Source organism: Vicia villosa, linkage group LG1 (genome assembly GCF_029867415.1).
Source record: "Vicia villosa cultivar HV-30 ecotype Madison, WI linkage group LG1, Vvil1.0, whole genome shotgun sequence".
In the NCBI taxonomy this organism is placed as follows: domain Eukaryota; kingdom Viridiplantae; phylum Streptophyta; class Magnoliopsida; order Fabales; family Fabaceae; genus Vicia; species Vicia villosa.
The window spans coordinates 190,566,760-190,584,335 of NC_081180.1; positions in this window are offsets into that span (position 1 = coordinate 190,566,760).

The following is a 17,576-nucleotide window of genomic DNA, read 5'->3' on the forward strand; positions in this document are numbered from 1 at the left end:
TAGGTCGACCTAGCTGCTGCTTTTCTGCATTTTTCTTGTTTTGCTTATATTGGGTCGACCTATATGCATAGTAGGTCAACCTGCTCTGTCACAAATGACCAATGCTTGCTTTTCCTTGAGTTCTTCTGCTTGTCCCTTGTTGCTTGTATGCTTATTGAGTTTGCCATGAATCAAAAACATCTTTGTAATTGTGATATAGTATTCACAATACCTTCAGAAAGGGTTTTTCCGATCCACAATCTTTAATCTCCACTCTCACTACGATTATCTTAAACCCTAAACTGACTTGGGCATTGGAGTGCTAACTGTCATACCCCAAAATTTTCCCTCTTATATTCAATCAAAGGTTCCTCAATCGCCCAAGAGCATTCAGGGTTCTATCAGACAAAGCTCCTCTTAATCTAGGATCTCCAAAACTAGGGTTTGCATTTTATCAAAGGAGTTTGGATCTCTAAGGCCTCAAACGTACCTCAAGGTATCTCATATGTCTCAGAGCATCTCCAGGCCAATTTTCAAGCTTTGGATCATAAGATTGTTCAGTCAATGGTTCAGATGATCAATAATCGACTAGTTTGACCTAAAAGTCAACTATAGTCAAAACACAGTCAAAACTTCAAGACTTTTTGTCAACATCAAGTATTTGAGGTTATATCCATCATTTGATCAAAGTTTGATCATGATTCATTAATAAAAACTCAGAAATGAACAAAAGTTAAAAGTTCAAATTAGGGTTTTTAGCTAAAAAAGTCAACTCAACTTTGACTGGCCATAACTTTCACATGGAGTATCAAAAATTTCCCAACAAAAGCCTATTTTGAAGGAAATTGGATTCTCTACAACGTTGTCTCTCATATGCCAAGGCCAGAAATGCTTCATTCAAGAGATATGGTACAATACATTATAGTTCCTCCATAAAGGTCATTAAAAGGTCATCTTTTTCAAAAGCCCATAACATGAGCATGGAAACTTCAATGGAGATGAAACCAAAAGGAGTGTTTAGAGGACATCTTGAGGTTTCCAAAAAGTCTTAGAACATCCTCATATGATCAAAATTGAATGAGTTATGGCTTGCATAAGTTGGTCGATTTTGAGAAATTACACCTAATACAAAATGGAGAATTTTGACATTTTGAATGCTTGGGCCTAATTTTTGGATCTAAAACATATCCATGGATAATGACAAGACTTAAAAATCTATTATTTTATTTTTATGGCATTTATTTTATTTATTTGAATTTTATTCATTTAAATATTAAATAAGTTAAGTAAAACATAAAATAATTAGATTAAATCAAAAGAGTGGTTTTTCAATTAGTTTCAATGATCCAATATATATAATATATAATCCAATTTCGTTCATGAGATGATTGGAGAGATATGATACTAATTTAGCAAGTTTTCAATCAAAATTCAATGGAAAATATATTAATCTCAATCATTGAAAATACATGATCTCTCTCCAAAGATTGTTGACCTAATTTGATGCCCAATACATACATAAGAGGTCTGAAGCCCTAGGGGACGAAAAAAAAAGGGGTGCCAAGTCTAGGGTTTCAAATTCAAGATTACCAAGCAGAGGTGCAATTCAAAAATGTTGCTTGCAGCCATTATTCATTCAAACCAGACTCTCTAATCATCTCCTGAACCTCTGTAAGGTAATAATAGGTAAGAATTCATGCTCTTTCACGTATGAATTATTCATGAACATCTTTTTTATTGTATCTCTTGTTTGAATTCGGGTTTGAAATTTTACGTGATATCAAGTGTTTCTAACCACCCAGATCAAGTCATATGTATGTTTAGAACAGGTTAGAGCCTTTGGAACGAAGCCTTAGAGCCCTTGGAGTAAAACACCATTGTTAGGGCAAGCTTGAGTTCTTCATCGAAGTCACAATTCCAGGAGGTTTTAGCCAAAACAAATGTCATATTTGTAAGCATGGGTCGTTTTTAATACAATCTGGGTGTTTGGTTTGCTATTTTACTGATGATTGTTGTAGCAACCTGCCTAAAAATTTAGATTTAGAGTCGCCACCTATTCTACCAAGGCGAATAGGAAACCTCGCGCAGTTAAGAGATCAGGGTAAGATACTATATTCAGGTCGAGGGAAGGTGTTAGGCACCCTCAACCCTTTCCTATTGGTTTGAATCTAAGGTCGACAGTTTTATGGCTAAGAGTATTAAGGTAAGGTTTATGCTTTCGAGGGTTAAATAATTAAAGGAAATGAATCGGGAAAAAAATGAGATTTAGAGGGAAGGGGAGACTCGCCTTGTTACCAAGTGCCTACGTATCTCCTTAGGGAGAATCAGAGTCAACGTAGTTCGGGCACAGGATTGTACGCCTTAGAATTTGATTTGAATGGTTTGAAGTTGATTTGAAATTGTTTTTGAAATGCGAAGTTCGAAGGTATTTTGAATTACCTTATCGTAGTTTGAACATCGCAGAATTGAAGAGATGAAAATCCGTGGTTTGTGATTTGATGTATTTTAAGTGTTTTGGGCGTACAACCCTGATTTAATATGGCACTATTAACCGCAACGATCAATAGATTCGATCGCCATAGTTAACAGATTAGTAAAGTATTGCTGGCAATTCTAATCGATTGATTCGATTATCACTTTTAGCAAATTAAAGTATTTTAATTATTAATTTATTAATTTATCGTTACCCCTCATAACCGATAGTTTCGATTACAAATAATAACGAATTGATAAGGGGAAATATGCTAATCATCATAACCAATAAGATGGTTAAAACCATTTAGCAAAATAATTATTATTTTAATTTATAGGATTTGATTAATTAAATTAATCGATTATTAATCATCGCGACCAATAAATTTAGTCGAAACGAATAATAAGTTAAATCCAGTTGTTTTGGCTAAAAAGACTAATGGGATTGGACAAACCCTAATGCTTTGGTCACATAGGGTCCTTGTGATTTATGATTTAATAGTAATTAAAATTAATTAAATAAATTAAGTTGAATAATCGAAATAATCGACTAATCGAAAAAAAAAACCTTAACCTTAATCCTTCACATAATCCTAATTTATTATTCTAACCCTAATCAAGTTATATACATATTTAATATATTTATAATCAATCAATTATGTAAGTAATATATAAATAATATAAAAACATAAAAGAAACCTGGCTCCAATCCTGTGTGGGGAGTCCTTGAGTGAGTACCATAGAGTTGCATTCTTGTGGGCATTAGATCAACCAGAGTGAGGATCTGACGGTGAGAAATTGAAGATGAACCATGATCCTTATGATACGCACAGCGTGGGATCTGTGTCAGGACATAACAAACAAGTAGAAGAGAAATAATAAAAATAATACACACGACCTGGGGACCGAACCCAGGTCTCTTGGATTACCAACCATATGCATCAACCAACTGTGCTGGTTTTTCCTGCTGTTAAAGAAACGCGCCAATTGTATCAAATATGAAATAAAACCCCTTTTAAGATTTCAAACACAAGCACTTGCCTTCTTCATCTTCGTGAGATTGCAGAACTATGGCCACGGTTTTCCACCGTAGTGTTATCCCTGCACATTCGAATCTCATGCAATACGCGATACAAAATCGGATTAAGGACGTAAATCAACCACAAAACACTATCTAAACCCAAATCTCTTCTCAATTTGGCCTGATTTAACCTCTATTCAGAATCCCCAAACTGAAACCTTCAAAACCTAACAATGGCAGATATTGATTCGGGCACTTAAACAGAAATTAAACCACACGGAAAGTTTCTATTCAACATCAGGAACATGAATATACAACCAAACTTTATTGATCAGGCGTAAATTCAACCAAACGATTCAAATTCATAAGCACTAAACCGTGAGCGCGCAGACGAGGATTCTGGGTTCGTTGAAGGCTGTTTGCGAATGTGTGTCGCGGTTCCGAATGATGTTGATTCAACAAGGATGATGATGATACGAAGCCGCTGATTTATCGATGTTCTTGATTCGGCGCCGTTTTCAATTTTGCGCTGCCACTGTTGTTTGTGGTTGTTGAACCTAATAAAACCTGCAATAGAACCAACATACAGAATAACACCAATTCATAGTAAAGTCTTAGAAATTTCATGAAGGTTGTATTTATGTCATTGTACTGTGCAGCAGACTTCATAAGCTTAGCATTAGGAAGTTTGTATTTTTCTTCGCTGTTAGTCGAATTAGGAGAATTAGTAAGGAGAATTGAAAGTTTTGTGTAATATGTACAGCGGTCAAAGAGAAAACCGAATGGAGAGTGTTATCAATTAGGATTATGTACCGTCTCCCCTTTTCATTGGTGAATTGATCCCTCTTTTTATATTGCTCCTAAATTAGGTTTTGTTTATACCTAATGGGCCTACTAAAACTAAACCTAATAATCCTAAAATTAATTCTAATAATAAATATTAGTAATAATAATTCTAATAACAACTAATAATAATTATTAATAATAATACTAAAAGTTAGTAATAATATATACAAATTCTATAACTCTAGATAATATTAATAATAATATCACCTAATATTAATATTAATATTAATAATAAAATTAATAATATTAAATACTAATAGTTAGAAGTAATAAAAATTACTAATAATAATCCAAAAAAAATGCAAGTGTTAGTAAAAGGAAAATAATATTAACAAATGATGAAACCCTTGAAACACCTGTTAATCGCACCCCATTTATTTCTCGGGATATTTTATAAGAGGGCAGATTTGACAATAGGAATGTCAAACCCCATGTCTCTTAATTTTGACCCTTAATGAAATAAAAGATATAGATCTGATCCGGCAAATTTTGGGGTATGACAGTTGCCCCTGTTCAATCTTCTTAAACCTGAAGAGTCAGATAGGCACGTCTGCCTATCGTGGTCTGAAGGTAGAAGATGATTGGACACTGAAATGCCCTGAAATTTGCCTTTGTTGGGAAAGAATTCCCTGGGAGATGGGCTTAAAGATGCCACCCAAAGTGAATACCATTTTTCAGAGTGTGAAGCAAACGCCTTTTGGAGGGTCCCAGGTGATTTTGGTTGTATCACAGCCTAAAAAGGCAACCTGAGTTTTATGCAATGTTTATGATGCATGCGATGCATGATGCAGTGCGCTTCTCAAAATAAATGAGAGCCATGTATGTATATGCGTAATGTATGAATAAAGTATGTTAGTTATATGATGCATGATTGTTAGTTATGTTAGTTGAAAAATGTTAGAAATTCTGAAAAGAAAGATAAAACCTATGTGTGTTATTGCTGATGTTTTGGAGAAGATCACTGCCGAGGGACTAACGTGATAAACCCGGTTGAGGAATCATTTGAAAAACCTTGTGTGCCTGAAAAAGCTCCTAGAAAGGATGGAATACGTCTTGAAGAAGACTGCCTGGAAAGGTTCCTGAAAAGGACTGCACCAATAGGGTTATTTGCGAGGGTGATCGCAAAATTTACCTGCACCAATAGGGTTATTTGCGAGGGTTATCGCAAAATTTACCTGCACCAACAGGGTTATTTGCGAGGGTTATCGCAAAATTTACCTGCACCAATAGGGTTATTTGCGAGGGTTATCGCAAAATTTACCTGCACCAACAGGGTTATTTGCGAGGGTTATCGCAAAATTTACCTGCACCAACAGGGTTATTTGCGAGGGTTATCGCAAAATTTTACCTGCACCAACAGGGTTATTTGCGAGGGTTATCGCAAAATTTACCTGCACCAACAGGGTTATTTGCGAGGGTTATCGCAAAATTTACCTGCACCAACAGGGTTATTTGCGAGGGTTATCGCAAAATTTACCTGCACCAATAGGGTTATTTGCGAGGGTTATCGCAAAATTTACCTGCACCGTTTAGGCTAATTTGCTATGCTCATAGCAACTTCGCCTGCACCAAAGGAATTACCTGCCATGGTTCTGACAAGTGTACCTGTTTGGAGACTCACGATTCGAGGGTCGGAGAAAATACACCTTTTACAACACGAGGGTTGGAGACTCACGACACGTGGGTCGGAGAATACCTATCACAACACGAGGGTTGGAGACTAGGCTTTTGTAGTGTGATTTGAATTTTGATGTAACAGTCAGACGGGAACTGGACTTTGTAATGGTTTGAATTGCCAATAAAAATTGGGCTTTTTGTGATATGATTTGAATGCACTAGATGATATGCATATGCTAATGCGTATGTATGTATGCTGATGCAATCCCGAGATTTTATCTCCTTAAACCCATTGAACTTGTTTACTCCATGCATGCACCTATCCCATGACTATGCTTATGTTGGCTTTGTAATGTTTATGTATGCTTATGCATATACGTATGTTTGGTTGACGTAATGAGTGGAACGAAGTAATGTCTTCTGTAAGATTACCTGAAAAGGTCTTTTGAATGGATGTGAATGTTTGTCTTAAAGAAGACTATCTGCAATGATTTTTTCGAAATGGTAGCAATTTGTCTTAGAGAAGACCACTTGTAAAGGCTCTTAGAGTATATAGAAATTCGTCTTAAAGAAAATCACCTGAAAAGGTTCTTAGCAGGGAATGAAGAACGTCTTTGAAGACGACTACCTGAAAAGGTTGAAAGATGTCTTAAAGAAGACTACCTAAAGAGGTTCCTGAGAGGGATGACGAATTGTTTTTTTGAAAGAGACTACCTGAAAAGGTACTTAGGACAAGAATGTCTCGAAGAAGACTACCTGAAAAGGTGCTTAGAAGAAGAATGTCTTGAAGAAGACTACCTCAAAAGGTACTTAGCAAAAGAATGTTTTGAAGAAGACTACCTCAAAAGGTACTTAGAAAAAGAATGTCCTAAAGAGGACTACCTAAAAAGGTTTTTGGAAATGACGATGATTGTCTTAGAGAAGACTACCTAGAAAGGTTTTTAGAAAAGAAGGTCTTGAAGAAGACTACCTGAAAAGGTACTTAGAAAAAGGGAATGTCTTGAAAAAGACTGCCTGAAAAGGTTGAAAGATGTCTTAAAGAAGACTACCTAAAGAGGTTATTAGAAATGGTGATAATTCATCTTGAATAAGACTGTTTGAGGAGGCTCCTAGAAAGGACCGTGAGATTTGTCTTAAAGAAGACCACATAAAAAGTTACGGTGTAATGTATCAACCATTGTATGTAATGCATGATTTGTATGTATTTGTATGATGCTCCAATGATAGGTTGTTGATAACCAAAGCGTATATAGCTCGCCGAGGTTGGATGGTTGTTGGATGCTAGCGCGATTCCCCAATACCTGTTTTGTTCGAACTTTGAAGATCGTAGTTAGGAGAAAAAGATTTGTTCAATGTTGTATGGTGCGGGAACGCATTTTCTTTTTGTTGTGCGCCTTGCCCCAGTTTGATTTTTTTTAGAAGTATCCCACGCCTTTAAACTTTGGAGGTTCTCCACACTTTTAACCTTTGAATTGTTTGCCTTATGGATTTGATATCCAATGCCCCAGTGTTCAGTGGAGAAGGTGCCTATGATCTCCAAGTTATGAGGGAAGTGCCCCGAGGAATAACCTCGTCGGATGCTTTGCCGTTTAGATTAAAGGGTGTGCCCTTGATCTCCAGGATATGGAGGACTATCCATAGTGTTCTATCCTTTTGAATTTATCCTATGTTTAACATGCCCCTGATTGAGATTGCTTCGAGATGTGACCCAAGTCGATTGAACCTTAGGAAGAATGCCCCTAGTTGATAGGATGTTTGACTGCATGCCCATGTGATCTTTGAAAATTTTTTTGCCCCTGTTTAGGAGAACCCCCTAGATGTGGTTCCCCCGGCTCCAGGGTCTTTATTAGAAATGATCCCCTTTGATTAAACCCATTTCGAGGTTTCCTCGATACTAAGTGTATACTTGTAGATGACGTTGTACCCTTTAAGAAGTAGCTCCAATGGAATGCGTACGCAAGTTTTGAAATCGAAGTCCGTTATGAATTAGGACTGGATGGTTTTGAAAAGAATGCTTGAAGAAGCATGGTGATTAGAAGTAGTTTTAACAAACATAGGAGTCAGTATAACAAATCCTGCTTAATATGCTTTCATAGTTAACCTTGCCTCAATTAGGACTTTTAAATGTTGTAACTTGGCCTGGTTCATATTTTAAGAAACAATGGATGTAAGGCTCAAAATTTTATTTGTCCCACCCCTTTCTCCTTGATGTTCTCCAGATCCTAAAAATTCGCCTAATCCAATGGATGTGCTTTGTTTGCAAGAGAATCATTTTAGTTTCGATGTTGAGCAGAAGCCTTAGTAGAGATCCAAGCATTGATGTGAAGCTTTGATGGTTTAGCAGTCACAAGATTATCCTTTGTATTTCGCCTTTGTTTTTATCCCTTATTTTTGCATGAACCAATTCTTTGGATTTGATTCATCGGGATGCCCTAATTTTTGCCTAAGTCGTTTTTGTTTTCTTTCATGGAATTTTTCATTTTGACTTAGCGGGCATTTTTCTCCTTTTTCTTTTGAAACGCTCTTTTTGATCTTTGGATATTGAATGTTGTGACTGCCATGTCGATTTTGATTTGTAAGCTTCGCCTTTGATACTTCCTCGATCTTGAATGATGTGATGAGGAAGAAGATTGTTGTGAATGTTATCTCCATTACTTCCTCAATCTTTCATGAATGCGAGGAAGAAAACATGCTTGAACCTTTGCTCGATCGATATGCTTGAACCTTTGCTTCCTTGATTGATCCTCTTGACAACCAAAATACACCATTGATTTAATTGAAATCTACCCTGCCCCTGGTTAAGATCAAGGTTTATTTGAAAAGTAGAAGCAAACTCCAACTCCTGGCTCGAGGGGGTGACGAGGGATTAACATCCTTATACCTCCACTGTTTAGGGATTTGAAACAATGCCTGTACATCGTCGGTTCGGTCTTACCTTGAAAGCATATATTTAGCTGGACTTAGTTATTTGTATTCGTCATTCTCCCTCAAGTTTGTTAATGATTGGGAGTGATAATTTGAAAGATAATTTGAAATGGAAATTCGTAGTAATGCAAAAGCGGAGCGAAAGAATTGATTTCAAAACATGCATGATTATTTTATTGAATTACTATTCGAAAGGCACAACGTTTTACATCAAATAGCATTTTGTGATCGTAGGAATTACAACTAGAAAGATAAACCTATTAATCCTAAGGGCAATCTCCTTTGTGAGTCCGTTGACCTTGCTTTACTCCTTAGTTCCTAGACTTGTAGAAGTAAAAGGGTAATCTTGAATTCTCCTTGGGCACGTCAAACCTGTCGGAAATAATTGTAAGCGGTGGGTTTTTGTCGTATCGGAGCTTCATGAGTTTCCTTTGACTGAACCTCTTTTGCCTTTCCTAAGGATAGTATCACCTATGACCCTTTTTTTTTCTTGGTGTGGGGTTGACATATGTCGCATTCCCTCCATTGTAGTCATGCATCTTTGTTCATGGTATTGCCCCAGTTGGACTGACCCTTGCCCGTAGGTTATCGTAGAGCGTCCTTGTAAGTTTGATATGTTCTAAGATGAACCCCTTTTCGACTAGATACATCTTGAGTGTATCTATGAGGGAACTCTTTGTTGAACTAATCCTTGCTCGATGACAACCTTTATTATATTTATAATCCTGTTATGACAAGGCATGGACATGCGGCATGGCGAAAGACATCCTCTTTCTTTTTGTAGTGAAGCCGAGATCGTTTTTAATAATTTATCGTCCTTTCTCCATAGTTGATGATCCTTTTGATTTTTTTTTATGAGTCTCGGGAAATCGGCTAGCGCGGTAGGTGCGGATGCGGGTGAATATAGAAATGCAAATGTAGATGTAAATGAATGTATGGATGCATGAAAATGCAAATGCATGCGTATGCACAAGACTCCTTGTATTATAACTCCTTGCATGCAATGCAGACGGGTGACATGTGATCCTAAGGATAACCTTAGAGGCGACATTGGACCCTCGTGGAATCTTTGTAGGATAAATGTTATGACACGCCGATGGAAATCCCTTAGATTAGGGAGTACGATGAAGGTAGCGGCTGGTGACCGTTCAAGACGGTCGCCAAGTCTCATGGCCATCGAGAGGCCGATAGACGTGTACCAATGAAGTTGTCCCTCGTGGGAAGGTTCTCTATGCGGAACGCAACCTATCTAAGGAAGATATTGGATGAAAAGAAATCCCTACATGCTAGGGAATGAAGGATGTATAGATGGAAATCCAAATCCTACAAGTTAGAGGGTGTGCGGGAGCAAGCACGGGTTGACCGTTCAAGACAGTTACCAGCTCTCATGGCCATCGAGAGGCCAATCGACGTGCGTTAATGAGGAAGTCCTTCAGGGGAAGGACGTGTCGTTTGTAAAGACAAGTGGACGAAAAAAGAGAATCCCTATAGGCTAGGGAGTACGTAGGAGTAAGCATGGGGTGACCGTTCGAGACAGTCACTGGATCTCATGGCCATCGAGAGGCCAATCAGCGTGCATAAATGAAGGTGTCCTTCGTGGGAAGGACATGGTCTTAGAAATAGAGTCCATACAGGCTAGGGACCACGTAGGAATACCTGCAAAATTGAAACGCATAGATACTCGAAGCATATAAATTGCAAACATATAATAAGTACATAAGCCCAAAAATCCTAGGTTCATAGGTTCGACGTAGCGGCTCTTGGGAGCCAACCTTTTTATAGGGGGTTCTAGAAGGTCTCATGGGGTCGTTCGTAGCCTCCGAGACTTTTTGTCTCTTCGGATTTTGGAACAACTCATTTTATCCATGAGGTTCGAGTTTTTGGGGTAGGTTCCCGGAGAGATCAGCTAAGTATCCAGTCCAGCCCTCTATAAAGTCAAGCTTCGTTTCGGACCTTTCCAAATACCTAACCCACTCCGAGTGGAGTTATCAGTGAGACTCGTAAGGCGATTCATGTCCCCTTTTGGTCTCAAAGTTAACTCCCACACTTAGGGTTTTAACACTACATAATATATCCAGCAGTATATAAAAATATAATAGTTAACAAAAATATAAATATATTCACATAGACAGTTAAATATAAACATATTATAAATAATTAAATATTTTTAGACAAAAATGAATAAACAATTTTTAAGAAATAAAAAAAATAATTGTAAACCCTGAAAAAGGCGCGTTAGCCAAACCCTAAAAAGCTACCAAACCTAAACCCTGCTAAAACCTATAGGAGCATAGTATTCACCATTATAGGTGTGTCCTCAGCAGAGTCGCCAGCTGTAGCAACCTGCCTAAAAATTTAGATTTAGAGTCGCCACCTATTCTACCAAGGCGAATAGGAAACCTCGCGCAGTTAAGAGATCAGGGTAAGATACTATATTCAGGTCGAGGGAAGGTGTTAGGCACCCTCAACCCTTTCCTATTGGTTTGAATCTAAGGTCGACAGTTTTATGGCTAAGAGTATTAAGGTAAGGTTTATGCTTTCGAGGGTTAAATAATTAAAGGAAATGAATCGGGAAAAAAATGAGATTTAGAGGGAAGGGGAGACTCGCCTTGTTACCAAGTGCCTACGTATCTCCTTAGGGAGAATCAGAGTCAACGTAGTTCGGGCACAAGATTGTACGCCTTAGAATTTGATTTGAATGGTTTGAAGTTGATTTGAAATTGTTTTTGAAATGCGAAGTTCGAAGGTATTTTGAATTACCTTATCGTAGTTTGAACATCGCAGAATTGAAGAGATGAAAATCCGTGGTTTGTGATTTGATGTATTTTAAGTGTTTTGGGCGTACAACCCTGATTTAATATGGCACTATTAACCGCAACGATCAATAGATTCGATCGCCATAGTTAACAGATTAGTAAAGTATTGCTGGCAATTCTAATCGATTGATTCGATTATCACTTTTAGCAAATTAAAGTATTTTAATTATTAATTTATTAATTTATTAATTTATCATTACCCCTCATAACCGATAGTTTCGATTACAAATAATAACGAATTGATAATGGGAAATATGCTAATCATCATAACCAATAAGATGGTTAAAACCATTTAGCAAAATAATTATTATTTTAATTTATAGGATTTGATTAATTAAATTAATCGATTATTAATCATCGCGACCAATAAATTTAGTCGAAACGAATAATAAGTTAAATCCTGTTGTTTTGGCTAAAAAGACTAATGGGATTGGACAAACCCTAATGCTTTGGTCACATAGGGTCCTTGTGATTTATGATTTAATAGTAATTAAAATTAATTAAATAAATTAAGTTGAATAATCGAAATAATCGACTAATCGAAAAAAAAACCTTAACCCTAATCCTTCACATAATCCTAATTTATTATTCTAACCCTAATCAAGTTATATACATATTTAATATATTTATAATCAATCAATTATGTAAGTAATATATAAATAATATAAAAACATAAAAGAAACCTGGCTCCAATCCTGTGTGGGGAGTCCTTGAGTGAGTACCATAGAGTTGCATTCTTGTGGGCATTAGATCAACCAGAGTGAGGATCTGACGGTGAGAAATTGAAGATGAACCATGATCCTTATGATATGCACAGCGTGGGATCTGTGTCAGGACATAACAAACAAGTAGAGGAGAAATAATAAAAATAATACACACGACCTGGGGACCGAACCCAGGTCTCTTGGATTACCAACCATATGCATCAACCAACTGTGCTGGTTTTTCCTGCTGTTAAAGAAACGCGCCAATTGTATCAAATATGAAATAAAACCCCTTTTAAGATTTCAAACACAAGCACTTGCCTTCTTCGTCTTCGTGAGATTGCAGAACTATGGCCACGGTTTTCCACCGTAGTGTTATCCCTGCACATTCGAATCTCATGCAATACGCGATACAAAATCGGATTAAGGACGTAAATCAACCACAAAACACTATCTAAACCCAAATCTCTTCTCAATTTGGCCTGATTTAACCTCTATTCAGAATCCCCAAACTGAAACCTTCAAAACCTAACAATGGCAGATATTGATTCGGGCACTTAAACAGAAATTAAACCACACGGAAAGTTTCTATTCAACATCAGGAACATGAATATACAACCAAACTTTATTTATCAAGCGTAAATTCAACCAAACGATTCAAATTCATAAGCACTAAACCGTGAGCGCGCAGACGAGGATTCTGGGTTCGTTGAAGGCTGTTTGCGAATGTGTGTCGCGGTTCCGAATGATGTTGATTCAACAAGGATGATGATGATACGAAGCCGCTGATTTATCGATGTTCTTGATTCAGCGCCGTTTTCAATTTTGCGCTGCCACTGTTGTTTGTGGTTGTTGAACCTAATAAAACCTGCAATAGAACCAACATACAGAATAACACCAATTCATAGTAAAGTCTTAGAAATTTCATGAAGGTTGTATTTATGTCATTGTACTGTGCAGCAGACTTCATAAGCTTAGCATTAGGAAGTTTGTATTTTTCTTCGCTGTTAGTCGAATTAGGAGAATTAGTAAGGAGAATTGAAAGTTTTGTGTAATATGTACAGCGGTCAAAGAGAAAACCGAATGGAGAGTGTTATCAATTAGGATTATGTACCGTCTCCCCTTTTCATTGGTGAATTGATCCCTCTTTTTATATTGCTCCTAAATTAGGTTTTGTTTATACCTAATGGGCCTACTAAAACTAAACCTAATAATCCTAAAATTAATTCTAATAATAAATATTAGTAATAATAATTCTAATAACAACTAATAATAATTAATAATAATAATACTAAAAGTTAGTAATAATATATACAAATTCTATAACTCTAGATAATATTAATAATAATATCACCTAATATTAATATTAATATTAATAATAAAATTAATAATATTAAATACTAATAGTTAGAAGTAATAAAAATTACTAATAATAATCCAAAAAAAATGCAAGTGTTAGTAAAAGGAAAATAATATTAACAAATGATGAAACCCTTGAAACACCTGTTAATCGCACCCCATTTATTTCTCGGGATATTTTATAAGAGGGCAGATTTGACAATAGGAATGTCAAACCCCATGTCTCTTAATTTTGACCCTTAATTGTAACACCCGGTATTTAATTAATTATTTAATTAAATACTTTCAAATTATTTCGAATTTAATTATTGAATTTGTGGAGTGTTGAGAATTGTTGACATGGGTTTTATGATTAATTAGTCGATTAATTAATTAATTGATTAAGTTGTAGAAATAGTATTGAAGAAATACTAAATTTACTATATGGACTTAATTAAGTGATGGTGGTAGTAAAACGTGGGGTGTGAATGTTAGGCCCAATAGGTTTAATGAAATTAAGTTAAGATAAGGATTAGGCTAATTAGAAGAGAAAAAGTCTTGGGGAATTGGTCATGGGAAGTTGTAGAGAAGAGAGAAAATAGGAGAGAAATTCATTCCCGTTTTTCTTGCAGCAGTCTCACTAAATCAAAGATCCCCGATTCGTTAACCGTTGGATCGTCGCCGAATTTTGTGGGTAGGTTCGCAACACCTATATCTAACTTTTGACCGTTGGGATCTTCAAAATAAGGTCTGAGTTGAGAGATATCATCATCGCACTGTAGCTGCATACTTGGGAAAATTTTCAGCTTTTGATTCTTATTAAAAGAGGCAATGGTTGGGAGCTAAGGCTAGATGGCTTCGATCGGTAGAACTGTAGAACGGACTCCGTATACAAGGTAAGGGGTGGGGTTCTAACTCTATAACCGGACTCATGATGAATGATATGTGGGGGTTAAATTCGTAGGAAATTATTCTTGATTATTTGTTGTGATTCTGTCGTGTTGATTCAATGAAATTAGTTGTTGTTGTGGTGATAATTGTTGTTGTTTTATGCGAAGTTGAAGGATGTTTCAGTGACGATGTATACCTCTATTTATTAGTATAGCGACGATATAGGCTTATGCCTTGTGACGATGATGTTGTTTGTTGTGTGTGTTTGTTGCATTCATATACATATGCATTTTTGACGACGGCCTGGATTGGCAAATTAGTGACGAAGGCTTATGCCTTGATGCCTCTGTTTAACTGGCAATTGGCGATGGGGGCTGAAGCCCTGGGTACCACATGCATGTGCAGTTGTAGAGTCTCATTGTATGTGGCATGAGTGTGATTTAATTGTGACTTGATGTGACTTGAGTTGTTGTTAAATTGTGATAATATGGAGTTGTAATTATAAATTGTTATACTAATGACGTGTTGTGACAGGTATTGTCTGGAAGATGAGAAATAGTTTTTATAACTATTAATATGTTGTTGTTATTGATTTTTGTTAATATAACTGTTCAGGTTAATTGTTATTATAAATGTAGTCTGAAAGCTGTAACGTGATAATTTCGTATGATTAAATTCTAATATATTGTTTATCATGCGTTTGTTTATATTGGTAGATATCTCACCCTTTCTGAATGATGTTTCCCTACCATGGGAAATGGACAGGTACTCAAGATAGCGGTGGAAGTTTGGAGTGATTTTACGAAGTCTTTAGCTGCTGTGAGTTGAGTCAGTTGTCGCTCTGATACGTAGCACTCGGGGGAATAAAACGATTGTTTTTATTATTGTTTTAATTGCTGAATTTTATTTAGTTTTGATTTAAATTGTAACTTAAAGTTACCGTGCAAAGATGCTACGACTTGGTTTGAATATTTACGAAGTTTGATGAATTCCGATGGGAAGTAATTTATTTGATGAAGTGTTATTGAGGATTAAATTAATCATATGTCCGCTTTCGTTTAAGTGCTATGTATCTATGTGGAGGCATAATTGTCGTATGTGAATTAAATGACGAATGTGACATCCTATTTCATCGTATGAAAATTTTAAAATACTCTGGTTTTTGTTTATAATTATCGGGTAGATGTGGGGTGTTACATTAGTGGTATCAGAGCAGGTCGGTCCGTCCGGCCAGAGTCGTCTAATTATTGTTTATCCCTTTGTACGTGACAAGTGTGTATAACACTGTCGGTACTTGTTGCTTTCTGGTTGTTGCAGGAATTAGTTTGAGCGAAGTGGGGGAGAAGCTTTGCTTCTCGGATGTGGTTCAGTTGCAAGTTCGCAAAGAGGATTGTTGTCTGGGTGTTTCAAAAACTGAATTTCGGCGAAAGAATGTGTCTCTCGAGATATAAAAAGTTTGGAAGTGAGGAGATATGTTAAGAGTTGTTTGGAATATATTTAAGTTGAAGAAAAATGAGTTTTGGAGTGGAAATTCCGTAAGCAAAACGCAGGAAATTGCTGAATGTTTTGTGAAACTTCAAAAATTCATAACTTGAGTCATGGACAACCGATTTGAGTCCCGTTTGAAGCGTTGGAAAGCTAACGAGATGGAATTTATTTTAAAAATGGTTTTAGAAGCTGTAATAGACTTATTTATAACAGGATGATGTTGGAAAGAGATGGAATTTACGGTTACGCTTGTCCTTGGAACTGGACTTGTTTGTTGGTGCCGCAAAGGACGTCAGCGTCAAAGTTGAGTGAATTTAAGGAGTAATTAATAGGTTTGTTGAAAATAAATTTTAAGAATTAGTGTACTATTTGAGAAGTTTTGGAGATACCGTAAAGAGTGTCGCCGCATGGCGTCGATGTTCGCACTTTCGAATGGCGTTGGAATAGTTAACAAGTTAGTAACGGTTATGTTGAAGAAGTACCAGAATGGTCGACATATGTGTAGTAGATTTGAGATGTGTCAATGGGTTGTTATGTTTGATGGTTGGACGTGGAAGTGAAGTTGAAGATGGGTGTATCGGATAAATTTTCGAGGACGAAAATATTCTAAGTGGGGGAGAGTTGTAACACCCGGTATTTAATTAATTATTTAATTAAATACTTTCAAATTATTTCGAATTTAATTATTGAATTTGTGGAGTGTTGAGAATTGTTGACATGGGTTTTATGATTAATTAGTCGATTAATTAATTAATTGATTAAGTTGTAGAAATAGTATTGAAGAAATACTAAATTTACTATATGGACTTAATTAAGTGATGGTGGTAGTAAAACGTGGGGTGTGAATGTTAGGCCCAATAGGTTTAATGAAATTAAGTTAAGATAAGGATTAGGCTAATTAGAAGAGAAAAAGTCTTGGGGAATTGGTCATGAGAAGTTGTAGAGAAGAGAGAAAATAGGAGAGAAATTCATTCCCGTTTTTCTTGCAGCAGTCTCACTAAATCAAAGATCCCCGATTCGTTAACCGTTGGATCGTCGCCGAATTTTGTGGGTAGGTTCGCAACACCTATATCTAACTTTTGACCGTTGGGATCTTCAAAATAAGGTCTGAGTTGAGAGATATCATCATCGCACTGTAGCTGCATACTTGGGAAAATTTTCAGCTTTTGATTCTTATTAAAAGAGGCAATGGTTGGGAGCTAAGGCTAGATGGCTTCGATCGGTAGAACTGTAGAACGGACTCCGTATACAAGGTAAGGGGTGGGGTTCTAACTCTATAACCGGACTCATGATGAATGATATGTGGGGGTTAAATTCGTAGGAAATTATTCTTGATTATTTGTTGTGATTCTGTCGTGTTGATTCGATGAAATTAGTTGTTGTTGTGGTGATAATTGTTGTTGTTTTATGCGAAGTTGAAGGATGTTTCAGTGACGATGTATACCTCTATTTATTAGTATAGCGACGATATAGGCTTAT